The 26,547-nt window shown below is 46.6% G+C and overlaps 1 long non-coding RNA gene across 1 annotated transcript in view; it reads right to left on the minus strand.

Moving 5' to 3' along the window:
• LOC127004487 (uncharacterized) overlaps nt 1-26,547 on the minus strand; it is a 142,126-nt gene that overhangs the window by 36,138 nt on the left and 79,441 nt on the right. The gene's annotated exons all lie outside the window — the stretch shown is intronic.

Genomic DNA, 26,547 nt, shown 5'->3' on the forward strand with positions numbered 1-26,547 from the left:
AATTCTACCCAAGATCCACAACGATGCATTGATTTCTGTATATTCCTTCTGAACTATTTCGTGGGCTTTGTATGTTATTTTTTCCCTCCCTAACACTGGGTTGAGAGTGCCGCTTTAATATACTGGACTATTTTATTTTTATTTAGGTTCGGCCCCTCTCTCAGACCTTTTCCAGACTTAGAGACATATTCTTAAACGTATCGAGCTCCCTTACGATTATTTTCCAAGGTCACAGAGAAGATTAGTCGGGTGCAGAAGTCGCGTAAAACTACCAGCAGGATCATCAAACAGCCCATGAAAATCCCTGTAACTTCAACGAGACTTCTCAAACAGTCGCACTAAGATGCCAATACACTTAAGAATACTTGCTTTACTTGCACGCCAAACACGTCTACTTATTTTTTATTTATAGATCTAACAGTCAGCACGTCGGCACAAAGTCCTCCTCATCCCTCGTCGGTCAAGGTCAGGTCAAAAGGCAGCGACAGAGTAGGTATCGTCTTATCCTCGTTCCCTAGTCCATACCTGGGTGACGTGTGATTCCCTGTTGATACCTTAATTACAATGCACCTTCCTTCTCTTTAATCACTGTCTCTTCTTTCCGTCTCTCTTCCACTTTCCTCATATTATCCACTGTATCTCCTGAGCCCTCTATTCCCTTCTCATCCCTATTTCCTTTCCCCACAATGTAGATTACCATTTTTCTGTCTCCGATCCACATTCCTTTCTTGCTTATATGTTCAGTGGCTCCTTTACCTCATTATCATTTATTTCCTCTTGTCTCTATTATGCAGTTCTCCATTCCTATCATTCCCCATCTATCTTCGCTTCCTCAGTCTGCATCCTTCGCATTCAATCCTGCTTTCTGCTCTCACATCTCATCACCGCATCCCATCCCATTACCATTCGCTTCCCCTTTCTTCTTCTATTATACCATGTCTCCTTTCCATTCCCCATCCTCCTTCTCTTCTCCCTCTTTATATCCCTTCCACCTTCCATCTGTCTATCATTAAGCCCTCTTCCCATCTCTCCTCTCTTTCGTAATAGCTGTTCGTCCATTCTCTTTTCCTTCCATTCTCATCCTTCCCATTCTCTCTTCCCTTCGCCACCCAAAGTTTCCACCAGAGTACCAAAACAATGGACATAACCAGTCACACTCCACCCCATTATCACCACTCTCTCTCTCTCTCTCTCTCTCTCTCTCTCTACCGCTACTCGCCACCATGAGGACTCCCATATCGTTATCGTCGCGGGAGAAAAATGGATATCTCGCCACGGGATTACAGCGTGTTCCTCTTGCCTGCCGAGCGAGTCCCTTTTGCGCTGATACGAGGAGGTTCTGTCGCCACCGTGGGAGACGTGACGGCCGGGCGGGGGGAGAGGGAGACGCCGTACACGTAAATATAAACAGACGTATGGATGTTAAAATGATGGATGTGTGTGTGTGTGTTTAGAGTGGGTGGGGTGAGAGAGAGAGAGAGAGAGAGAGAGAGAGAGAGAGAGAGAGAGACTGTTTTCTGCATTAAGCATTAGAACAAACAGTCTGTCAGTCACTCAGTCTGTCAAATTATCATGCTGCAACACCTTCCTGCATCGGTCATGGGAAGCAACGCACACACACACACACACACACACACACACACACACACACACACACACACACACACACACACACACACACACACACACACACACACACACACACACTTCTGTTGACACCCAAACAAAACGTAATCAGGAGTCATTAGGCGGTCCTCAAAGAAACAATCAAGCGACATCAAGCAACATCAAGTAACATGAACACCGGAAGACTCTTGAGAAATCGTCCTCAACGCCACCACAACCACCACCTTCGCCGCCACCACCGCCACCACCCTCACCGCCGCCGCCGCTCCCCCAACAACCACACCTCGCATGCTTCCCCACATTTTCGCTCCTCGGCCCCTCACAACTGTCGGTCTTTGCAACACGCACCATCAAGACGAACATGAGTCACAGTCACTTCCCACCACCTTCACCGCCATCACCACCTGGAACGCATTATACATCGAGGGGGAGAGAGTCCAAATCCATCGTGAGGAGGAGGAGGAGGAGAATAAAAAAAAAATGGAGACGCAGGAGGAAAACGAAGAGTAGCAGGAGAGGAGGAGGAGAAGATTATGAAAAAAAGGAGAGAAGAGAAGGGCGAGGAGGAGTAGGAGTGAAGGAGGAGGACGAGGAGGAGCAGCAGGAGAGGAGAAGAACGAAAAGGAACAGAAGAGGAAGAGAGAGGAAGAAGAAAGAGGAGGGGGGGAGGAGAAGGAGGCGGAGCAGGAGATAAGAGGAACGAGAAGGAGCAGGAAAGGAAGAGTAAGATGAAAAAAAAGAGGACGAGGACGAGGAAAAGGAGGGGGGGGGGGGAGGAGGAGGAGCCTGTCACCCATACATGCAGCGGTAGCACCTGAGACACACCGCGGGAGCCTGATGAGGGCGTTAATACGGAGGTGTGAGGGAGGTGGAGGGAGTGGAGGACCCGGCCACTTTAATTTAATCCCGTTAGCACTTCATCAACTACAGGGAACAGGCAAAAGGGAGGAGGGGGGGAAGAGGAGGAAGGGGGAATGTGGGTGCTGTGAGGGGGGTGTGGAATGGGGGATGGGGAGGGGAGTGGTGAGTTGGGGGTGGATGTAAAAACGCCAACAACCACAAGGAGCAAGTTGGGGAGAGGTGGGGAGGTGTTGGGTGTGCTGAGGATGTGGGTGGGAAGGAGGTGTGGGCGGGGCGGAGTGAGGTGGATGGAAAACACCCCCAGCAACTGGCCGTAGGGTGGAGGAGGTGGATGGGGTTGTGGGGTGGAGGGTAGGTGAGGGTGAGGAAGTGGGTGGTGGTGAGGGGGGGGAGGAGAAACACCTACAGAAACGGGATCACCACTCGGCGCCACCCCCCACCAAGAGCCGACAGGTGGTCTTGCTTGGGAGGGGGGGGAGGGGGGGCGAGGGGTGTGTGTGTGTGTGTGTGTGGGGGTGTGTGTGTGTTCGTTACTTTTTGCGTGCTCCACTTTATCTAAAAAGCAGCGCTGCGTTCAAAAGAAAAGATACATGTTTAAAGCGCGGCCCACCTGTTGAGCCCCGACAGTCACGTAATGGCGCTGACGCAGGTGTGGCCAATGGGGGGAAGGGGGGGCCGAGCACGGGAAACAGGAGGGGCCTGGGGGTGAGGGTATGACTAGGTGGGGGTAGAGTGGGTGGTAAAGGAGGGAGGGCTCATGACATGGGAATTTGGGGGAGTTAGGGGGGGGGGGAGGAGGGGGTGCCAGACACTCAGTTCTCCCCCACCTCATCAACAATGGCTCATCGGCGGCAAGGTCACGGTGTGTTTTGAGTGGCGCTAAGCACGAGGGCAACGTTGTGTGAGTAACAGTAAGAGCGGTAGGTGTTCTGACTTAACTAAAACACTGACAATTTCTCTCTCTCTCTCTCTCTCTCTCTCTCTCTCTCTCTCTCTCTCTCTCTCTCTCTCTCTCTCTCTCTCTCTCTCTCTTCGTATGATGCTCAGGTAACCATTTCGTCACCTGTGTATGTGCTACCAAGAAGTCAGGGAACGGGCGAGACGGGAAAGCAAAGGTGTGCGGAAGGAGGGCGGGAAGGGAGTGAAGGGGGGGGGGGGGAGCCCCGCCTATATGGTGCTTGCGTCAGGAGAAAGTGGCTCATATAGGCCCTGTCTTGGTGAAAGCTGGAGGCATAGCTATCACCTAACAATCTCGTTTGGGTGAAAGTGGCAGGGCATACTATCTTCTAACTGCCTTGTAGGTCTTGTAGTGGTGAAAGCTGTCCCCCTCTCCCTACCTAACTCTTTTTTTACTATTCCTCGCTGCCCGAATGCAGCGCGACGCGGGCACCGGGAGTTCCTGCCTCACCTTCCTTCTCATCCGCCTCTTCACCCGCACTTAGCGGTGCCAAGCCTGAATCGATACTAAATTGTATTCTTCCTCACATCTTTTATCTATTTACCGTTCGGTAACATTCCTCAAACAATCAAGTTCTCTAATGAACTCGACCAGTTAGTGAGTGTTGTTGAAGCCGCCGACGAGGGCTCTTTTATTGAACATTAGCTTCCTCGTAAAGCGTCGGCCCCCCTCGCCTCCCTCCACACAACCTGTCTCGCCGGAAGCCAAGTGCTTGCGTGCCGCTGTGGCCACTGGTCGACGCCCGTCATGGTACCAGGTGACTCCCGCTCTCCAGTCAGTCTCGCTCCGGTGAAAGTGGCTTCTCAACACCTTCATTAAGAAGTACTTGGAATGCCTAACTGTGGAAGACGCCGCGTCATGCTACTTTTGGACAGATAGCAGAGACGCTTGGGGACGAACTAGGGAGAGTGGGGGCAGAGAGGAGCGTGACGGAAGGGGTGGGGGAGGGGGCTTAAAGATGGGGTGGAGGAGACTGGAAGGTCTGCGTGGAGGAAGGAAAGGGGAGAGCGGATATTGGGGACGGTGAAAGGCCGGGGCGGGCGAGGGTGGAAGGCGAGGAGTGTGTGTGTGTGTGGGGGCGTTGGACAGCAGGGAAGGGTACAGTGGTGGATGGTTGGCAGTGGGGAGAATGGCACTGGAGTCTGGGATGAGGTGGGAGATAAAGTGAGGAAGGATGGAATAAAGGTGTGTGGGAGGTTGGATTGCAGAAGTGGAAGGTGGAAAGCCGCTGGGTGGGGTGTGGAGAGAGCACATACGAACGGAGACGTGTGGGAAAAAGTTTTAGAGAGTGGAAGGAGTGGCGTGGAAAGGAGAGGGTGAAGACGTGGCAAAAAGTGAAGAAATGAGTGGAAGAAGAAGAGGGGCGGTGAGGGGAAGGGGTGGAGGGGAGGGAGAGGTGATGGTGCAAGGAGTACGTAGAAGGGAGTGAGGGGCAAGTGGAGGTGAGGAATGTGGTGAGGCAGGGAGGGAGGGAGGGAGAGAGGGAAGGAAAGGGAGACGGGAAAAAGTTAGGGAGGAGTACGAATATCTGAGAAGGAGGGCGGAGTGTGGAGGGAAGAGGGGCAAGGGGTGGAAGGAACAGGTGGCTTATTAGTGGAGGGTGAGTGGAAGGAAGGGAGGAGGAGAGAGGGAGGTGGAGGGAAAGGGGTGAAGCAAGAGTACGAACATTTGTGAGGCAAGGTGGAGGAGGAGGAGAGAGGAGGAGGGAAGAAGGGGGGAGGAGAGAGAAGGAAGGAGTACACTCGCTTATTAGTGGAAAACAAATTATTCCACTTCTCACTTCCTGACGGGCCGTGTTTGCTGTGTGTACTGTGTCTGAATGTCTGGATGAGGGCTGGGGGGCGGCATGGAGAGGCTGGGGTGGCTAAGGAAATAGTGCATGGAGGGGCTGGGGTGGCTAAGGAAGGAGTGCATGGAGGGGTTGGGGAGGCTAAGGAAGGAGTGCATGGAGGGGCTGGGGTGGCTAAGGAAGGAGTGCATGGAGGGGTTGGGGTGGCTAAGGAAGGAGTGCATGGAGGGGCTGGGGTGGCTAAGGAAATAGTGCATGGAGAGGCTGGGGTGTCTAAGGAAGGAGCGCGGAGGGGCTGGGGGACTAAGGAAGGGGGTGCATGGGGACTGGAGGGGCTGAAGGAAGTAAAGTGGTCTGGCGGCAGGAATAAACATGTAATTATGTCTCGCATAAGATGGAGGAATACAACAACAAGCAAGGAGGAGGAGGAGGAAGAGGAGGAGGAGGAGGAGGAGAAGGAGGAGGAGAGAGAAAGAGAAGAAGAGCAAAGGACCAGCTGCCACATGACTTAAGATGTTTTTATATGCACGCGCGGGGTGTTGTGTACTCAGGTAAGTCCACACAGGTAACGAAAGTGTGAGGGGGAAAAAAAAATCCCCCCCACCAAAATCAAGTCACCTGGATTACCACACGTTGGAAGGTGATTGCGTTTTCTGTTCGGGGGGGAAAAAAGAAGTTCAAGGGGTCACTTTAGACAACTTAACGATTTACGATTGACACATTATTGTTGGGGTTCGTAATAATTAAAGTGTGCTACGAAGGGGAGGCAGAGTAGGAGTTTTGCTTTAATTTCTAATCTTTTTCTTTGGTTTTCTTATTAGTTTTTCTTCCTTACGTTTTCTTTATTCTAGTTTTGTTTTTATTTTTAACCTTTTTCTTTGATTTTCTTACTGGCTTTCTTTCTTCCTAACGTCTTTTTTTTTTGTTTTGTTTTCATTTCTAACCTTTTTCTTTGATTTTCTTACTGGCTTTCTTTCTTCCTAACGTCTTTTTTTTTGTTTTGTTTTCATTTCTAACCTTTTTCTTTGATTTTCTTACTTTTTTTTCTTCCTATCATTTTTTCAATTTTTTGTTTTAGTTTCCAACCATTTACCTTTTTCTTACAGGCTTTCTTTCTTCCTAACGTCTGTTTTTCTAGCTTTTTTTTTAATATCCAACTTTTTTCTTTTATTTTCTAAGTTTTTTCTTTCTAACGTCTTTTCTTTTTAGTTTTTTTTTAATTTCCAACCATTTACCTTTTTTTCTTACAGGCTTTCTTTCTTCCGAACGTCTTTTTTTCTAGCTTTTCTTAATATCCAACTTTTTTTATATTTTCTAACTGGGTTTCTTTCCTCCTTACGTTTTTTTTATTTAGCTTTGTTTTATTTTTCAACATTTTTCTTTGATTTTCTTCTTGGAGTTTCCTTTCTTCTAACGTCTTTTTTTTCTGGCAGTGTTGTTTTGTTCTAATTTCCAACATATTCTTTAATTTTCTTACTGGGTTTCTTTCCTCCTAACATTTTTTTTTCTGGGAGTTTTGTTTTAATTTCCAACCCTTTTCTATAAGCTTCTTCCGATTTTTTTTCTACTAACATCTCTTTTTTTTCCCTTCTTAGTCTTGCATCTTATCTTACCTTCCACGAAGCGACCAAATTTACAAAACTAAACCAAACTCAAACAACAAATCACATTACTTTCGAAGGTTGAGGACGCAGATTCCGATACTTCAAAAAACAAACACAACATAGACGGAATTCTCAACCTTTACGGCGGTATACTAAACAAAACATAAGCTCGGGTATTAATGGTGTACACGTAGAAGGAGGAGAGAGCGCAGGGAGGGTAGGAGGAGACGAGGGCGCGGGGAGTAGAGGAGGAGGAGGGTAGCGTCTTCCTCAGTAGGGCACCGCAGCGTCGCTTGACCGGGAGTAAACCAACTAGTATTCCGGCAGGAGTTAGGGAGACCTTAATGCAGATCTCGAGCACAAAAACTGGCCATCAAGCACCGCCATGGGGAGGAGAGAGAGAGAGAGCGAGAGAGAGAGAGAGAGAGAGAGAGAGACTCACACTCACACACACACACTCACACACACACACACACACACGCACAGAATGACAGACAAATATACACAAACAGAAAAAAAAGACAAAAATGGCGACAGAGAGAGACATACGAGCAGACAAAATCACACACACACACACACACACACACACACACACAAACACATTCAACAGTAAAAAGAGAATATAATGATACAGATAAAAAAAGAGAGAGAGAGAGAGAGGGCAGGGAGCAAAAGTAGGTAGGGGGCACAGAGTCAGGTAGGCCAGGCACTGAATAATGAGATTACCTGTTGGGATGGCCAGCGCCCAGGTGAAGAGACGCCGGGGAAGAAAGTTGTCCCAGATACCTCTCCAGAATCATACCCTCTTTTGCACACGAAGGGGAGGGAAAAAAGCAGCCACAAACTTCTTTTAACATGCGAGAGAGAGAGAGAGAGAGAGAGAGAGAGAGAGAGAGAGATAACAGACACAATCACCTGAATACTAAAGACTTATTATGTGACAAGCACCCGTCTGTGTTTGTCTTGCCATGACCCACCTCTCTCTCTCTCTCTCTCTCTCTCTCTCTCTCTCTCTATCTCTCTCTCTCTCTCTCTCTCTCTCTCTCTCTCTCTCTCTCTCTCTCTCTCTCTCTCGCTAAGGAAAGTCGAGCGGGACACACGAGGCTGGGGCGGGTCGTGGTGTTGGGTATAAACGGGTTTCGTCGGTTTGGGAGTCAATGAATTTTATCTTCAGGCGAGTTTTGCCGCTACGTGGTTGGCTAAACGAACGTCAGCCTCCAACAATAACGTGTCAGCTCGCCCGGCGGTGTCCCCCTCTCCTCTACCCTTTACCATTTTAAACCCTTTTCGGACTGGAGGATAAAGCAGTCATTATAATCTCTGACCGTCCAAAGGGCCAGATTAGGACGAGTGAGTATACATCACCACAGACTTGAGGTGAAGGGGGTGTGAGGGGTGACCTTACGAGGGGTGGTGTGTGTCCCTCACTTCCTTCTCTCGACAGTTTCAAACTTGGGGATAAAAAGAGGCATTCTAGTTTCAGACCGTCCAAGGGCCACACTGGGACTAGGATAACTGTACATAACCACAGTCTTAGGGGGAAGTGGGAGAAGGGTGACTGTTCATGCTGCCCTGTTTTCCTCTCTTGAATTTGTAGATAAAACAGTCATAGTAATCTTAGACTGTCCAAGGCCTAGATTATAACAGAGTGCACATAATCAGAGTCTTGAGGTGATGAGAGTGACGTAAGGATGAGTGTATAATTATGTCCCTCACTTTTCATCTTTGGCAGTTTCGATTTTGAAGATACGACTGTCATTGTTTACTTAGACTGTCCATGGCCTAAATTATAAGAGTGAGAGAACTGGGGTGAAGGAGTTGATCTTATGGTGACTAACAGGCATTTTTCTGTATCGCTTTTTTTTTTATCTTTCCTTGAGCTCTTTCCTTTACCGTAAAAATATATATATGCTCATCCAATTTATTTTCTTGGCAGCCACACACGGACGAGACCAAGTGTTACCGGGCAGCTTGTGGCCTATTAAAATTACATGCACACACACACACACACACACACACACACACACACACACACACACACACACACACACACACACATAACTTACGTAGCTAATCCGATGGAGGCGTGAAGGACGACTTAGGCAAAATAACAAACGTGAAAATCACAAATTATGGGTGCAGGTCGCCTTGGCGTGTAGCTATTCCTCCTCTCATGTTAATTTTGAGAGGCTAAAGAAGAGACGGAGGAGAGAGTTAGTGAAAGAAAGAAGATTGACGGCGGCTTGTGAAGAAGACCATGAGGAAGAAAAGAAATAATGAAGAGGGTGAAAGAACGGAAGGAAGGACAGACAGAAAGAAAAAAAAATAATGAAGAGAACGATAATAGGTGAAGAAAGGATAGACGGCGGTTTGTGAAGAGAAGAAAGAGGAAGATAGGAAATAAAAGAGAAGGTGAAAGAATGAGAGGAAGGAGAAAGAGTAAGAAGAAAGGAATTAAAAGAAGGATAGTGGATGAGGAAAGAAGAAGGAAAAATAAGTAAGGGAAGAAGAGGGCAAGGACTGAGAAAGGCATTACAGGGAGAGGTGAGAGAGAGAGGGAGAGAGAGAGAGAGGGGGAAGGTTTAAAAAGTGGTAAGAAAAAGAAGGGAGGAAAGAGAGAGAGGATGAAGAGAAGGAATGGAGGGGTGAGGTGAAAGAGGGAGAGATAAATAAGGGAGAGAAGGAGAGGGTAAGAACGGAGGGAGAAAGAGATTAGAGAGAAAAAGAAGGAGGAGAAGGAAGAGGAGAAAGATGAGGAGGAGGGAGGAGAGGATAAAGGAGGTAAAGGTGATAAGAGTGAGAGAAAAAAAGAAAGAAAGAGAGAAGATAGGAGAGGAGGAATGAGGAGAAGGAAGGAGAGGAAAAAAAAGGAAGAAAGAGAGAAGAAAAGGATGAAGACAAGGAGAAGAGGGGTGAGGTGGAGGAAGGAGAGAAAGAAAGAAGGGAGGGAAAGAGGGGGCAAGAACGGAGGAGGAGGAGGAGCAAGATGAAGAGGAGGAAGAGGAGGAGGAGGAGAGAAGAAAGGAGGTAGAAGGTGAAAGAGTACGAGGAAAAAAAGAAGGAAAGAGAGAAGCGAAGGAGGGGAGGAAGGAATTAGGGGAGGAAGAAATAAGGGAGAGAAGGAGAGAGCAAGAACGAATGAGGGAGTGGAGGGAAGGCGAGAGGAGTGGAAGAAGAAGAGGAAGAGGAAGAGGAGGAGAAAAGAAAGGAGGTAGAAGTTGAAAGAGCAAGAGAAAAAAAGGGAAGAGAGGAGAAGGGGAGGTGGAGGAAGGAGAGGATGAGAAGGGTGGAAGAAGGGATAGAGACAGAGGTGAGAGGGGTGGAAGAAGGACTGAAGGGAGGAAGAGAGAGGTAGGAGGGGTTGAAGAAGGGGTGGAGGGAGGGATATAGATGAGAAGGGGGAGGGAGAGAGAGAGAGAGAGGGAGGGATGGATGGAGGGACTGGCTGGGCTCACTCGGCGACCGGCGACTACACTTGAAAATTTTGGGTGGAAAGTCTGCAATTTCTGTCTGTTTTATGACCCTGCGCGGACGCCTCTCTCGCAGAACAACATGGGTGTAAATTTTGAGTGATTGTAGGCGGACGTGAAGGAGGGGTGGTGGTGGTGGTGGTGATGGAGGTGGAGGTGATGGTGGTGGGCATACGTACATGGAGAGGGTAGGTCACTCGGTACAAATGTACACACACACACACACCCACACACACGTACAGAAAAGTCTCGGAGACATGGCTTCCTTAGTCCCTCCCGCTCTCTCTCTCTCTCTCTCTGCCTGACCGTTCATTCTTTGCTTATCTATCTGTCTTCACGTCCACCTTGAGTAAATGGGCACAAGATATGAGGAGGAGGAGGAGGAGGAGGTCTTGAGGTCAACAGAGATTAAGTAAATGCAAAGGTAAAAAGATAATAGTGACAAAAGTAAAGCAGCGGAGTAACAGTTGTCGTTCCTTCCTTTAATACATTCAATGTCATAACCGAGAATGATATAACGGTGATAAAAATGGAGCTCCTTTTCCTTGTCCTTGCTCAAATTAATTCCCTCCCTCACCTCTCTCTCTCTCTCTCTCTCTCTCTCTCTCTCTCTCTCGTACGTTGATGAGTAAGTTTATTCTTGAGCCGAGACAACTGTGGCCTGACCTTCTTTATTATTCCCGGAGAGCAGTGCCGTCAACAGAGTACCACAAGCTCTCCTTTCCTATATGTACAGGTAATCAGTCTTTCCCACTCTATCAGTACGCCGAATCCCGACCCTTGTAACACTACGAAACATATCTAATACCTACACCTGACACATCACCTTTCTCTGCTGGTAATATAGTCGCAAATAAGCCATGGTAAAAGAAATTGGAAGGCGTGTATGCAGAATGGGACTTCACAGAGGGCGAAAAATGGTGTGGAAGCTGCTGTTGATCTCTGAATTGGCCGTGACTGAGAACTAATGGTCAAATATTGAATCACGCTAAGAGAGAAAAAGAGAGAGAAAGAGAGGGGGCAAGGTTGCTTGACAATATCCTATTCTGAACAGGAAGTCGCAAACTAGTGAACGAGGAGCATAGGGACGATAGGAAACCATGTAGCGAGAGAAAGGAAAGTGAAAGAAGAGAGAAGATTTATTTACAGGGTTTGCATGCTAGACAGAGGAGGGACACGCTGAACAGGAGAACGTTGAACTGGATAGAAGGAAAAAAAAAAAACGTTAACTGCATGATAAAAGACCGAGCAAAAAAATGAACTGTGAACGAAAAAAGAAAGCTGGCTGAGTGGGGCCTGCATGCTAAGTAGAAGGCCGAGCAGAGATATGTAGTGTGAGAGAGAAAAATATATATAAGGTGTGCTGAGTGGAGACTGAGAAGGGAAAAAAATAATAGGTTGCAGCATGATGGAGAAAGAGATAAGAGAGAAGAAAGGGAGATGAGGAAGAGGAGAATGAAGAAGTGGAGGGAGGGGAGAAGAAACGGAGGTAGAGGATGAAACAGTGGGAGAAAAAACTGTGGAAAGAAAGAAGAGAGAAGGAAGAAGACGAGGAGAGGTGAGGGAGAGGTGAAGGAAGGCGCGGAAAAAAGGAGGAAAGAAAAAAGAAAAGGAAGAATCTGTGTTGAATTTGCGATATTTAGTGGAAGTGGTTGGATATCAAGCTACATTACTATATAACAGATAACAGATTAGTAGATAAGCAAATAGCCATGCGTAAGACCAGAGAGGGATCAGGGAGAGAGAGACTTGATTGCCAATGATTGCATGAAGACACAGGAAGGAGAGGAGGGGGAGGTGGAGAGGGGAAGGAAAGGGGGAGGAGGAGGTGGTGAGGGGAGCTGCTGGGAAAGGATATGATTATGTCTGAACGAATTCCACCTTTCAGGGTCCAACTAACTGTACAGAAGTTGCAGCGTTAAGGAAAAAAATAGGGAAATGAAAAAAAAATCAGAAAAACGAAAGAAAGGAAAGTTGATGCGAGGGAAAGTTAAAGAATGAAAAAAAGGAAAAGAAAGAAAAATTAGGAAAGGAAATCTGCATACTTATTGAGGTGGGGGTGTAGTGAGTTCCCCCCCCCCCCCCGAAAGTGTGTTTAGTGGATGGTCTGCTGGAGGAAAAAAAATAAACAAACAAATAAAAAAAAAGTGGCAGGAAATGGTCAGCGGCCGAGGAGCGTTGACATGTTATTGTTGTCTGAATGTCTCAATTGCAGGTTCCGTTTGGACTTTTTTTTTTTTATTCATTTTTTTTGCATGATTTTTCAAAGTTTCGTACAAATGTATATATATTTTTATGTGCTTTTAACATTTGTTGCGTTCACATGCACAGCAGCTGCTTCTGTTAAGGTGTGCGTGAGCTTCTGTCTTGGCAATTTTTTTTCCTTTTTTTTTTCGGTAGATTTTTGTAAGTTTATTATTATTATATTTTCAGGGGCGCTTATGATTATTTTCTGTACACATGCACTTATTAACCTGTGAATGAGCTTCTGTCTTGGCAGATTTTTTCCTTTTTTTCTTTAATTTTCGGTAAGATTTTTGTAAGTTTATTATTATTATATTTTCAGGTGTGTTCTTAGGAATTTTTTCTGTTCACATGCACTTATTAACCTGTGAATGAGCTTCTGTCTTGCCTGATTCTTTATTTATTTTTTTTTCTTTGATATTCAGAAGATTTTTGTGAGCTAATCTGTCATTATTTTTTTCAGGTGCTCTTAAAGTTTATTTTGTTCACACGCACTTATCAACGTGTGCATAAGCCTCTGTCTTGGCAATTTAATTTTTCTTTTTTTTCTTTGATTTTCGTTAAGATTTTTGTAAGTTTATTTATTATTATTTTTCAAGTGCTCTGAGGATTTTTTTTTCCGTTCACATGCACTTATTAACCAGTGAATGAGCTTCCGTCTTGCCTGATTCTTTATTTTTTTTAATTTTCTTTGATATTCGGTAAGATTTTTGTAAGCTTACCTATTATTATTATTTCAGGCGATCAATAGGTTTAGTTTGTTCACATGCACTTATCAGCGTGTGAATGAGGTTCCGTCTTGGCTAATTCTTTATTATTTTAATTTTCTTTCATTTGCGGTGAGATATTTGTAAGGTTATCTATTATTATTATTTTTTTTCAGGTGCTCTAAAGATTTTTTTCTGTTCACATGCACTTACCAACGTGTGAACAAGCTTCCGTCTTGGCAGTTTCCTTTTTTTCACGTTTTTTTTTTTTTTTCGGTAAGATTTTTGTAAGTTCGCCTATTTCTTTTTTTCGGGAGCTCTTACGGTTTATTCTGTTCTCATGCACAACTGCTTTCAACGTTTACCTGAGCTCGCGTCTCGCCTATTTCCTTCTTTTCTCTTTTCTTTTAAAGTCTGGTCATTTACATGCAAGATCTAATTCTCCGAGATTACATAAACTTCATCTTTTTAATGTTCTTTACTCGCCTTGACTGCCGTTCCGTCTTTTCCATTACTGTCAATTTTCCTTCAATTCAGACCTTCTTTCTTCTTTATCTCCTCCCTTGAGTTTCTTTCTCCGTGATTTCCTTCCTTGCTTCCTCCGTTCCTTCCGGCCTTGTTCTCGTCTCCGCCGTTCTCTCTCTCTCTCTCTCTCTCTCTCTCTCAGCTCCTCCACAGTCATATAACAAACGATCATTTATTTTTCCATAAACCGTCTCAGATCCGCTTTAGATAATAATGCCTCCCTCCCCACCGCCACCACAACCCACCGTCAGACACTGGCAGCAATTCGACGTCTCAGAGTCGGGCTTGCTCAGGTTAAGTCTTGACCTCCGTGAATAAATGATGCCATATGTTAGCAGTAAAGACTGAACTCTCTCTCTCTTTCCGTCTCTGCGTGCTGCCTGACTTGCGGTTGGCCTCTACTCATATATCATAATAAGAATTCGTGACGGAATTTTTGTTTTCTTTCCCCGCCGTTTCTTTCATTTTTATTTTTTTCCGTTGATCCATTCTTTTAAGATTTTTATTGTGGCATTAACTTTTGACGCACTGTTTTGGCGGCATCGTAAAAATGAGGGTGAGAGTGAGACATGTGGCAAGGGTGTGTGTGTGTGAGTGTGTGTGTGTGTGTGTGTGTGTGTGTGTGTGTGTGTGTGTGTGTGTGTGTGTGTGTGGGGGGGGGGGGCGGGGGGGGGGGAGAGGGGGAAATATTAGGGGGTGAGGTGGTGGGGTTGGGGATGAGCGAACGGTAACAATGACCGGCCGAGGTGGTGATGGTGGTGATGAAATTGGTGGTGATGTTTGTGGAGATGGTTATTGTGAGAGTGGTGGTGAAAGCAGAACTGAAGGTGTTGGTTGTGGTGGTGGTAGAAGAACTGAAGGTGTTGGTTGTGGTGGTGGTAGCAGAACTGAAGGTGTTGGTTGTTGTGGTGGTAGCAGAACTGAAGGTGTTGGTTGTTGTGGTCGTGGCAGAACTGAAGGTGTTGGTTGTGGTGATGGTAGCAGAACTGAAGGTGTTGGTTGTTGTGGTCGTGGCAGAACTGAAGGTGTTGGTTGTGGTGATGGTAGCAGAACTGAAGGTGTTGGTTGTTGTGGTCGTGGCAGAACTGAAGGTGTTGGTTGTTGTGGTCGTGGCAGAACTGAAGGTGTTGGTTGTTGTGGTGGTGGCAGAACTGAAGGTGTTGGTTGTTGTGGTCGTGGCAGAACTGAAGGTGTTGGTTGTTGTGGTGGTGAAAGCAGAACTGAAGGGGTTGGTTGTTGTGGTAGCAGAACTGAAGGTGTTGGTTGTTGTGGTGGTGGAAGAACTGAAGGTGTTGGTTGTTGTGGTGGTAGCAGAGCTGAAGGTGTTGGTTGTTGTGGTAGTAAGAACTGAAGGTGTTGGTTGTTGTGGTCGTGGCAGAACTGAAGGTGTTGGTTGTTGTGGTGGTAGAAGAACTGAAGGTGTTGGTTGTTGTGGTCGTGGCAGAACTGAAGGTGTTGGTTGTTGTGGTGGTAGCAGAACTGAAGGTGTTGGTTGTGGTGGTGGTAGCAGAACTGAAGGTGTTGGTTGTGGTGGTGGTAGCAGAACTGAAGGTGTTGGTTGTTGTGCTGGTAGAAGAACTGAAGGTGTTGGTTGTTGTGGTCGTGGCAGAACTGAAGGTGTTGGTTGTTGTGGTGGTAGAAAAACTGAAGGTGTTGGTTGTTGTGGTCGTGGCAGAACTGAAGGTGTTGGTTGTTGTGGTCGTGGCAGAACTGAAGGTGTTGGTTGTTGTGGTGGTAGCAGAACTGAAGGTGTTGGTTGTTGTGGTCGTGGCAGAACTGAAGGTGTTGGTTGTTGTGGTGGTAGAAAAACTGAAGGTGTTGGTTGTTGTGGTGGAAGCAGAACTGAAGGTGTTGGTTGTGGTGGTGGAAGCAGAACTGAAGGTGTTGGTTGTGGTGGTGGTAGCAGAACTGAAGGTGTTGGTTGTTGTGGTGGTAGCAGAACTGAAGGTGTTGGTTGTTGTGGTGGTAGCAGAACTGAAGGTGTTGGTTGTGGTGGTGGTAGAACTGAAGGTGTTGGTTGTTGTGCTGGTAGAAGAACTGAAGGTGTTGGTTGTTGTGGTGGTAGAAGAACTGAAGGTGTTGGTTGTGGTGGTGGTAGCAGAACTGAAGGTGTTGGTTGTTGTGGTGGTAGCAGAACTGAAGGTGTTGGTTGTTGTGGTCGTGGCAGAACTGAAGGTGTTGGTTGTTGTGGTGGTAGCAGAACTGAAGGTGTTGGTTGTTGTGGTGGTGGCAGAACTGAAGGTGTTGGTTGTTGTGGTGGTAGCAGAACTGAAGGTGTTGGTTGTGGTGGTGGTAGCAGAACTGAAGGTGTTGGTTGTTGTGGTGGTAGCAGAACTGAAGGTGTTGGTTGTTGTGGTGGTAGCAGAACTGAAGGTGTTGGTTGTGGTGGTGGTAGCAGAACTGAAGGTGTTGGTTGTTGTGGTGGTAGCAGAACTGAAGGTCTTGGTTGTAGTGGAGCATCCACAACTCAAGGTGTTGGTTGTTGTGGTGGTAGCAGAACTGAAGGTGTTGGTTGTTGTGGTGGTAGCAGAACTGAAGGTGTTGGTTGTTGTGGTGGTAGCAGAACTGAAGGTGTTGGTTGTGGTGGTGGTAGCAGAACTGAAGGTGTTGGTTGTTGTGGTCGTGGCAGAACTGAAGGTGTTGGTTGTGGTGGTGGTAGCAAAACTGAAGGTGTTGGTTGTGGTGGTGGTAGCAGAACTGAAGGTGTTGGTTGTTGTGGTCGTGGCAGAACTGAATGTGTTGGTTGTTGTGGTGGTAGCAGAACTGAAGGTGTTGGTTGTGGTGGTGATGAAGGTGACGTTTATTATGGTGGTGATGCTTTAAATGGTGGACATGATCAGGATAGTGGTGGTGGTGAGGGTGACGGTTACTGTGCTGATGGTGATGGTGAAACAGGTATGAATATGGTTGTGACAGCAGTGATATTAGCGGTGATAGTGATGGTGGTGCTCACGGTACTTATAACTATCGCCTTTTCTTCGTATAACCTTAAGAGAACAGAAGAGCAGAGGACACATCATTATACACCAAGAAGAAGAGAGGAAATTAAAGCAATAAAGACGGAGGTGCAGGGTGGTGGTGGGTGGTGGTGGTGGTAGGGGTTGCGGTGGTGATGGGGGTAGGGGGGAGGGTAGAGAAAGAGATTGCCGGGGGAGATAAGAAAGTACCGTAAGACAATCAAAATGTGTATTCCACTGACCTTTTAACTCTATCTTAATAACACACTAGCAAGCAGAAAGATAATTGGTGTAGTGACAGTGGCGAGACCGAGACCGAGACCGAGAGCGAGAGAGAGAGAGAGAGAGAGAGAAGGGAATAGAGGAAAATTAATGTTAACTCGTGCCATGAGGGAAAAATTCATAAGGAAAATACGGAACCCGGATATTTGACAGGCTAAAAATCCACTCTGTCGCCTCTTTTTAGCGCCGATCCTTCCGTTGCTAAAATTTTAATTGAACGGCAGCAAAGTAATGAGAAAACGGAGAGAGAAAAAAACAATGGAGGAGGAAAAAATGTGTATAATTCCCTTGAATATGTCAGAGAAACGATATTAATTAAAGAGACAGACAGACAAAGAGTAATAGATAGATATATAAATAGATAATGCACAAATAAATGAATAGATAACCACATCGAGAGAGAGAAAGAGAAAGAGAAACATACCTTACGTAGACAACAACTCCTGTTACAACCACATCATCCAGGTCTTTTCTGGTGTCCATTTCTTTTCACCTCTACTAGTGTCAGTAAGAGAGGAGAGAGGAGAGAGAGGAGGAGGAGGAGGACACACGGAAAGATAAAAAAAAAGAAAAGAAAAAGGAGGATGGAGGAGAGAAAAGGAGTAGCTCGGAGGACGGATAAAAAGGAAACAAGGGCAGAGGAAAGAAGGAGGGAGAGAGAGAGAGAGAGGCAAGGAAGCAGGAAGCAAGGAAGCAGGCCAGGAGAGGAGTAAGGGAGGAGGAGTAAGGTGGGGTAAGAGGGCAAGACCACCAAGCCCCTACTCCCGACCTTATGCAACACCTCTTTCTGGCCTCCTTCCCTCCCCGAAAAGTGTGACATTACAGGTCACGCCCTGCTAACTGCCCACACACACCACCGCCTCGCCGTGATAGCTGCGGTTATGTCAACAAACCCGGGCTTTTAACAGGGCGTGGAGAGGGCGCCAGCGGGTTAATTTGTTCCGAATGGGGAGATCTGCGGGCCAGGCAAGTGTGTGTGTGTGTGTGTGTGTGTGTGTGTGTGTGTGTGTGTAAAGTGCTTATTGTGATGTGTTCGTGTTCTGTATCATATGTGTATATATGTAGGTGTGTGTGTGTGTGTGTGTGTGTGTGTGTAAAGGGGTGCTTGTGATGTGTTCGTGTTCTGTATCATATGTGTATATATGTAGGTGTGTGTGTGTGTGTGTGTGTGTGTGTGTGTGTGTGTGTGTGTGTGTGTGTGTGTGTGTGTGTGTAAAGGGGTGCTTGTGATGTGTTCGTGTTCTGTATCATATGTGTTTATATGTTGGTGTGTGTGTGTGTGTGTGTGTGTGTGTGTGTGTGTGTGTGTGTGTGTGTGTGTGTGTGTAATGGGGTGCTTGTGATGTGTTCGTGTTCTTTATAATATGTGTATATATTTTGGTGTGTGTGTGTGTGTGTGTGTGTGTGTGTGTGTGTGTGTGTGTGTGTGTGTGTGTGTGTGTGTGTGTAAAGGGGTGCTTGTGATGTGTTCGTGTTCTGTATTATAAGCGACGTGACTGTGTGTGTGTGGTGTGTGTGTGTGTGTGTGTGTGTGTGTGTGTGTGTGTGTGTGTGTGTGTGTGTGTGTGTGTGTGTGTGTGTGTGTGTGTGTGTGTGCTCAAGGGTTTAGGTTGCTAGGTTTAGTTGTTAGGTTTAGTTTTATAGCCGTTGTTGTTACGTCATTGCTGTTGTTATTTCTGGTGTTGTTGTGGTTGGGCTCGTTGGTGGGAAGGTTCATTAATTTTAAACCTTATAAGAGTCCTATATCGTGCTTGGCCTCTGATGAGATTGACCGATTGTTTAACATTATATCTGACGTCGCAACAGCCAGGGTCATATGGCGCCGAAGAACGTATTTATAATAGGAATGACTCTTTATTTATAATCAAATAGGTAAAGTGGTATAAAATGTAAAATAATAAAACCACTGGCGGGTTTGATAAAGTTACTATAGCAAATGGAGAAGGCCAACCCCCATCTCCCCCAACCTCTGATGAGAATGTGGTGATGACTGGCGGTGAGGGTGGAGGAGTGGGAAGGGATGGGAGAAAAGGAGGATGAGAGGTGGTGATGGTGGTGACTGGTAGTGATGGTGAAGATGGAGGGGGATGAAGGGTAATAAGGGTGGTGATGATGGTAGTAGTGGTGACTGATAGAGGATGAGAGTCGATGATTTGTTGGTTAGTGGTGGTGGAAATGGAGGAGGTGGTAGTGGTAGGCGATCGTCGGAGGTGGGATGGTGCTGGTGATTGCGGTGATGAAAGCGGTGATGAAGATGGAGGTGGGGGAGGGGAAGGGTAAAGATGAGGGTGGTGAAGGAGGACAGTGGTGATGACAAGGGTGGTGGTGGTGGAGGGGGAGAAGAGTCACAGTCGGCGGTAGTGGTAGTAGTGGAAGAGGAGAAGGGTGAGGTTCTGGGGAGATGGAGGTGGGGGAGGGGAAGGTGAAGATGAGGGTGGTGGAGGAGGACAGTGGTGATGACAAGGGTGGTGATGGTGGAGGGGGAGAAGAGTCAGAGTCGGCGGTAGTAGTAGAGGAAGAGGAGATAGGTGAGGTTCTGGGGAGGGGTGGGATGAGTGGGGGGTGGGGGTGGGGAGCGGTGGGGGGAGTGTTTTCATCAGTCAGGCGTCAGTTGGTGAAAGACTCGGATCGTGTGATGAGTGACACCATTCTCGAAGGCCGACTCCGGATTGGACGGCAAAGGATTCTCACTCTAAATAAACTCGCTTGTTATTTTCCTTTGCCTTTGAAGTCAACGTGGGTGGGTGGGTGGGCGGGTTGAGCGTTGATTATACCGACGGGTGATTGGATGCGGCGTGGGTGATTAGATGTGTGTATGTAGATGGATGCGTGCTTCATAACGACGGATGGTGCGTGGATGACTATATGAAGATGGCTGCGTCTTATAATGATGGGATATTGTGCAGGAGTGGATTGCGTGATTAGGATGGATTGTGGATAAATGGATGGGTGCTTTACGAAGATGGACAATGAATGTGCATGGATGATGAGTGAGTGATTAACGATGGTGGTTGATCAGTGTTACCAGGTTATCATACTCAGCACATTATATTTTTCGCTTTCTGACCCAATAATTAACGGTTTTAACAATAACCTTAACTGGACATCGTTACTTGTGTTGGTACGAGAGTTTTGGGTCTGAAATCGATAAATGCAAAATTCTGAGTACGATAATATGGACACACCGTGGATGATTGAGTATGGAAGGACTTGTGCCTCATCATAAGGATAGACAATTTTGTAGGGGCTAATAAGAGTGGCGTATACAGGATGGGGAAACTGACGGGTACCTGGTTACACGTGATGTTGGATAAGAAAGTGTATTATAAAGTAAACGATACTAACTGTTTAAAATATACCTCATTACATGGAAACTCAGGTGCAGAGAGACCAGAGGGAATACTGATGACACACACATACACACACACACACGCACACATTATAACACAAGCACAAAGTCTCTGTCAGGAATACACGGCACTACGTAATGGAACAGGAGGAGGAAATAACAGAAAAAAACAAGGGCGAAGAGGGCGAGTCGTTGGGGATCATAATTAGACAAAACAGAAGGAGAGAGAGAGACACACGCCATATTTCATCACAACGCCACTCGATCAGCCAGACCTGTGGGATGCTTAGTGATTGTATCAAGCGAGGAAATTAATTAATTACGGCTCTGAATTACACGCGTGCAGGTAAGTAAGCTCGGCGGCCAGGTGAACCGAGGTGACAGACGAGAAGACGTGCACTCGTTCTGGCCCACGAGGGTGCTCTTCGCGCGGGATTATTAATTATGCAAAAGTTGATGAGTCTGTTTGAGTTGATTTGTTAACTCTGAATCTTTGTTTAAATTTGTACACCAACCTATCTGTCTACTTGTTCATCCACCTATTAATCTACACAAGCTTGGTGATTTTTTTTTTGTGTTGTGTGTGAGTTGTAATGTTTCTCCATTATTTCATTTTAAAATAGCTAGGACAAATACATCGTGTCTTACGGCATGTCTTAAAAGGCATTGATGGTCAACTAACTATATGTATTTCCTCCTTCCTACGACTCAAACATTCTGAGTACGAGTATCAAGACACTTTTCCAACTTAAACTGATTGTGTTTGCGGCGTCACTTCTGTTCTCTTTGTGTTCGAGCAGCGAATTGAATCTATTTTTTTTTATTTGCACCTTGTGTGTGTATACTGATGAAAACAATATCCACTCTGTCACGGACTTTTCTTTTAGTTAGAATATAACCAATGTACCAACCTTTTTTTTTTTTTTTTTTTTTGTAGTCAGGATTGATGTATAAAACGTGCATCATCTGTCAGGGCAGGATTTATATACTAGGGATACATGGTTTATAATATGAAGCGCCTCCAAAAAACTAAAAATAATAAATCTACTATTTTTCACAATAAGTCACCCTATGTCACTACAAGACTGGGTATGGTGGGATGCGACAACATACCCCCGTGCTGGCCCTGAAAGTCTGGAGTTGAGATTGATATTTCGGGCCACTCACCCACGGCCAGGAACAGTCATATGTCGTCTGTCTGTCTATCTATCCTCCCACCTATCCCTTACACTGTACATCGTCTGTCCTCACACCCATCCCCTCCTTGTATATCCCACATATTGTCTCTGGCCTAATATCCATCCCATCCTTACCGTCTGTCTGTTCTCCCATCTCTTCCTTATCGTCTGTTTGTCATTCCATTCCTTCCTTACATCGCACACCGTCTATCTGTTCTACCACCTATTCCTTTCCGTCTATTTTCCATCCTTCCCTTGCTCCCTGCACACCATCTGTCTGTCTGTCTGGCCTTCCATTTCTTCCTTTCCGTCTATCTTCCATCCTTCCCTTACTCAACACACCATCCTGTTTATCTGCCTTCCTATCCATTCCTTGCTCCATACACTGCCTGCTTTTCCTCCCTAAGAACATCACCAAAAAGGGGAAAAAAAGGTAAGAGGAAATGAATTAAGAAAAAAACAACTTGAATAAACACCGCAACCCAAACACTCACAATTTAGTCCGGTGGTATAATTTATTTCTCACGCTCTCTGTTTTGCTTTTCTCTTCTGCTTGAACTAACAGAAGGCTGAGGAGATTTCCGCCTCCTCGTGTACATATATGTTTGTACTGTGTGTGTGTGTGTGTGTGTGTGTGTGTGTGTGTGTGTGTGTGTGTGTGTGTGTGTGTGTGTGTGTGTGTGTGTGTGTGTGTGTGTGCATTTTTTAATATCGAAATTAAAGCTTCTGTTGGGGAAGAAGTTATATGCCAAAAATGTTAGAATATGATTTCTTTCTCTCTATTCATTTATCTATTTCTCTGTGTCTGCCTGTCTGCCGGTCTGTCTATCTGTCTCTCTATCAACCAATCAATTAATCGTTTTCATCCATTTGGTAAATTGTGTTTTCATGTTCGTGGATTTATTTCTTTGTTTTCTTTGTTTTATTTTTTTAATACGAAAATAAATCAGATAAACGCAATTTCACGTCAGAAAATTGTACCTCTCTTACTAAGGCTTCGCTCCCTGGCTGTGTGGTTATTTGCGAGCACACACACACACACACACACACACACACACACACACACACATAACCCTTTTAGCAGAACTTACAAACATACATACCACACACATACATACATACACAACACTGATACAAGCACGCATTAATCTACACAAGACTTAAAGGAATATAGACAGAAAAGAACAGACACACACATGGACCACTACACGGACAGACAAACAGACACAGACAGACAGAAAGACAGGTGGAAGAGTACAACTGTCTGCTGGTCTATTTGGCTGTACATTGTCTGTCTGTCCTCCCTATGTACGTGACCGACAGATAAAAAAAAGAAGAAAAAAATAAAAATAAACTGTAAAACCCAGCGTGACGTGACATACAAAACACTATTACAATTCAGGCCAATGTTGATTATTTATTTCTCACGCACCTTTTTTTCCCTTTTTTCTTTACCTTTCCTCCTTACACTAACACAAGACTGAAGAGACGCCCATTCTTTCGTATCACCGTTTCCGTTTGTCAGTGGCGGTGAGTGACAGGGAGCAGGAGGAGGAGGAAAGACGGAGGGAGAAGAAGTGGAGTATGACAAGGAAAGGAGGAGGAGGAGGGAGAGGAAAGAAGGGAAGCGTTGTAGACGGATAAATAAGGAAAGGAAGACGGGGAGGAAAGTAAATAAAGATAGATAGATAGATAGACAAAGATAGAGAGAGAGAAAAGAGCAAATAATTAATATAGACTGGGACGCTGACAGGACACACAAAGGACATGAGGGGGGGGGGGGGGCATAGGGGCACCTGGGGCAAGACAAGGACAGAGGAGGGGCAGACGGGGGGCGGGGGGGGAGAGGAGGGAAGAAGAGGAAGAAGACACGAGGAATAGGAAGAAGAGGAAGAGGCGTGAAGAGGCAGCGTGAAGGGGCAGCCGTATGAAGGAGGCGGAATGACGTGTTTTGACGGGGCGGTGTTGCGGTGGTGGTGGTGGTGGTTAGTGTGTGTGTGTGTGTGTGTGTGTGTGTGTGTATGTGTGTGTGTGTGTGTGCACCGGAATGGAAGTGGAAGCATAACCGTGACGAAAATTCCAAACTAAGATTCCGGTTTTAGGGGGACGGAAAAAAAAGGAGGAGGAAGAAGAGGAGACGGAGAAGGAAGAGGAGGAGGAGGAGGACGAGGATGAAGAGGAAGAACAACAACAACAACATGTAAGAACGTTGAATGGCCCTCTCACCCCTACCCCCTACCCCTCCACCTCAAACCTCCCACCTTCCCCCCCTGACGAGGCAAAGGGTGAAAGAAGAGCTGTCCGCAGGGGGCTTTTGACCATGTAACCTTTTGAACGTATTATGGGGCTTATTATCATATTATACCTGTACTCGCTGGAAAAAAAGGCGAATAACTCCCTCTACGTCTGGTATCGTTTTAACAACCCCGGCTGTCTGTGGCGTCCTGCAGAGCCCGTCCTTCAGGTGGCGGGTCCAGGGGCGTGGCTGTGAAGAGCAGGAGGATGAGGATGAGGAGGAAAAGGACGAGCAAGAAGAAGTAAAAGGGTGATGAGCAGAAGGGATGGATGGAATGAGTCAAGTATTTAGTGGACAAGATATGGAAGATGAGCAGGAAACGGAGAAGCAGGAACAAGAGGAAGAGAAGAAGGGTGATGAGAAGGAGGAGGAGGAACGGATGGGATGAGTCAAGTAAGGAAATGGATGAGGACAAGGTATGGAGGGTGAGCAGGAAAAAGAGGAGCTGGAACAAGAGGAAGATAAGAAGGGTGATGAGAAGGAGGAAGAGGAACGGATGGGATGAGGAAAAGATGGAAATGGACGAGGATGAAGTGAACAAGATACGGATGATTAGAAGGAAAAGGAGGGAAAGATGATGAGACGGGGGAGGAAGTGCGTGAGGACAAAAAATAAGGAAGTGGAAAAGAAGGGGAGAAGGGAAGGAAAAGGAGAATGTGGATGAAGATGATGGGGAGGAGGGAAAGTCTATAAAACAGGGAAGGAGGTAGAGAAGATAGAGTAGTAGTTGTAGTAGTAGTAATAGGAGGAGAAGGAGGAGGAGGAGGAGGAGGAGGTGAAAGACTAGAAGCAGGAAAAGGAAATCAGGAGGAGGGGGAAGAGGAGGAGGAGGAGGAGCTACAATGCACACTTGCGGTTAATCGGCGAAGACCGTAATGACTTCTTTGCTCCTCACACCTTTTGCCGTCCTTCCTTCCGCTGCTTTCATTGCCTCCGTCTTCCTCAACCTGCTTGCTGGCTGACTGACTGGCTAACCGCACGCCTACTCTCCCCTCCCGATTCCACAGCGCCGCTTTCTGCACACGCATTTTCCTCACCCCTCCATCATCGTATTTATATTCATGCAAAAGAGGTGACCAGGAGCTTCAGTTCCCACCCTTCCTTGTCAATGGTGGAATCTCAGTAACATGTCTACCTCTCCCTCGTTTTTTTTTTCTCCTCCTCCCTCTTCCTACGTCTTAAATAAGCGGCAAAGCGCACGTCTCCATCACAACGTTCCCTTTTCCAGAGCCATCACGTCGTTCTCTCATCGTCTTTCCTTGTCAACGGTGGAATCTCAGTCACACGTCCAACCCTTCCACAGATTTTTTGCTCCTCCACCCTCCTCCTACGTCTTAAATAACCGGCAAAGCGTACGTCTCCATCACAACGTTCCCTTTTTCAGAGCCATCACGTCGTTCTCTCATCGTCTTTCCTTGTCAACGGTGGAATCTCAGTCACACGTCCAACCCTTCCACAGATTTTTTGCTCCTCCACCCTCCTCCTACGTCTTAAATAACCGGCAAAGCGTACGTCTCCATCACAACGTTCCCTTTTCCAGAGCCATCACTGCTTCGCCACCTCGTTCTCTCATCGTTTGGGGTCGTTTGTTCGTCGTTCTTATTTCCTCAACATGTCGCGGGCCGGGCGGGGAGGCGGAAGAGGGGCCAGTTACCACTCACACCAAGGCGAGGCTCGACACCAGGAGTACTCGAGTGTCTGCCTGTCCATCCGTCTGTCTGTCATTGTAGGTGCGTGTGTTTGCCCGTCTGACTGCCTTGGCTATCCGTGTTATCTCTCTCTCTCTCTCTCTCTCTCTCTCTCTCTCTCTCTCCCCTACCGTTGCCTTCCCTTCTCCTCTCAATCGGTTCTCCTCTCTCCTCCGACTAGTCCTCCTACTTTCCTTTTCACTTGCATCTTCTTCGTCCTCGTCCTCTCCTCTCCTCTTCTTTGTCCTTATCTTCCTCATCTCCTAGTCGTCCTATCCTCTCTTCTCTTTCATATCTTCGTCTTCCCCTTTTCTCCTCTGCTCTTCCTCCTCCTCCTCTCCTCTTCTCTTTTCTTCGTTTTTTTTCATCTCCTTCATTCGTCTTCTTTGCATTATCTCTATTCTTCCCCCTCATTATTGCCGTCTTTTTCTCCTCGTTCTCCTCTCCTCTCTTCGCTTCTTCGTCCACGTCCTCTTATTTGCGCTCCTCTTCCACCCCCCCTCCTCCTCCTCCTCCTCCTCCTCCTCCTCCCATGCTGAGTTAGGGTGTATCTGGCTACGTGTTCTCGCCCATTATTAAGTTTTATGCATGTTGGCAGATTGTGAGGCGCACCCACCTGATGGGACGGGGAGGGGAGGGGGGGATAAGGGGGAGGAAGGGAGAGAGAAGGGGGTAAGGGAGAGGAGTAAAGAAGGGAAGAGTAGAGTACAAACAGGGAAAACGAGGATTCGCAAATGGAAATGTATAATGTGCTATTTTTGAGAGAGAGAGAGAGAGAGAGAGAGAGAGAGAGAGAGAGAGAGAGAGAGAGAGAGAGAGAGAGAGAGAGAGAGGAAGGAAGGAAGGAAGGATGGAAGAGAGAGGAGGAGGGACAGAGAGGTAAAAATAGAGGGTTTTTTGGCTGACTGAGATACACTCCAACACAAGACACCTTTGCGAAATGTGTCTTTTCTCTCATGGAATTCCCGGCCGCTCCCTCTTTGCCCGCCTCTCACGGCCCTTCACCGGCGGCG

The sequence above is a fragment of the Eriocheir sinensis genome, chromosome 28 (genome assembly GCF_024679095.1).
Source record: "Eriocheir sinensis breed Jianghai 21 chromosome 28, ASM2467909v1, whole genome shotgun sequence".
Taxonomy (NCBI): Eukaryota; Metazoa; Arthropoda; class Malacostraca; order Decapoda; family Varunidae; genus Eriocheir; species Eriocheir sinensis.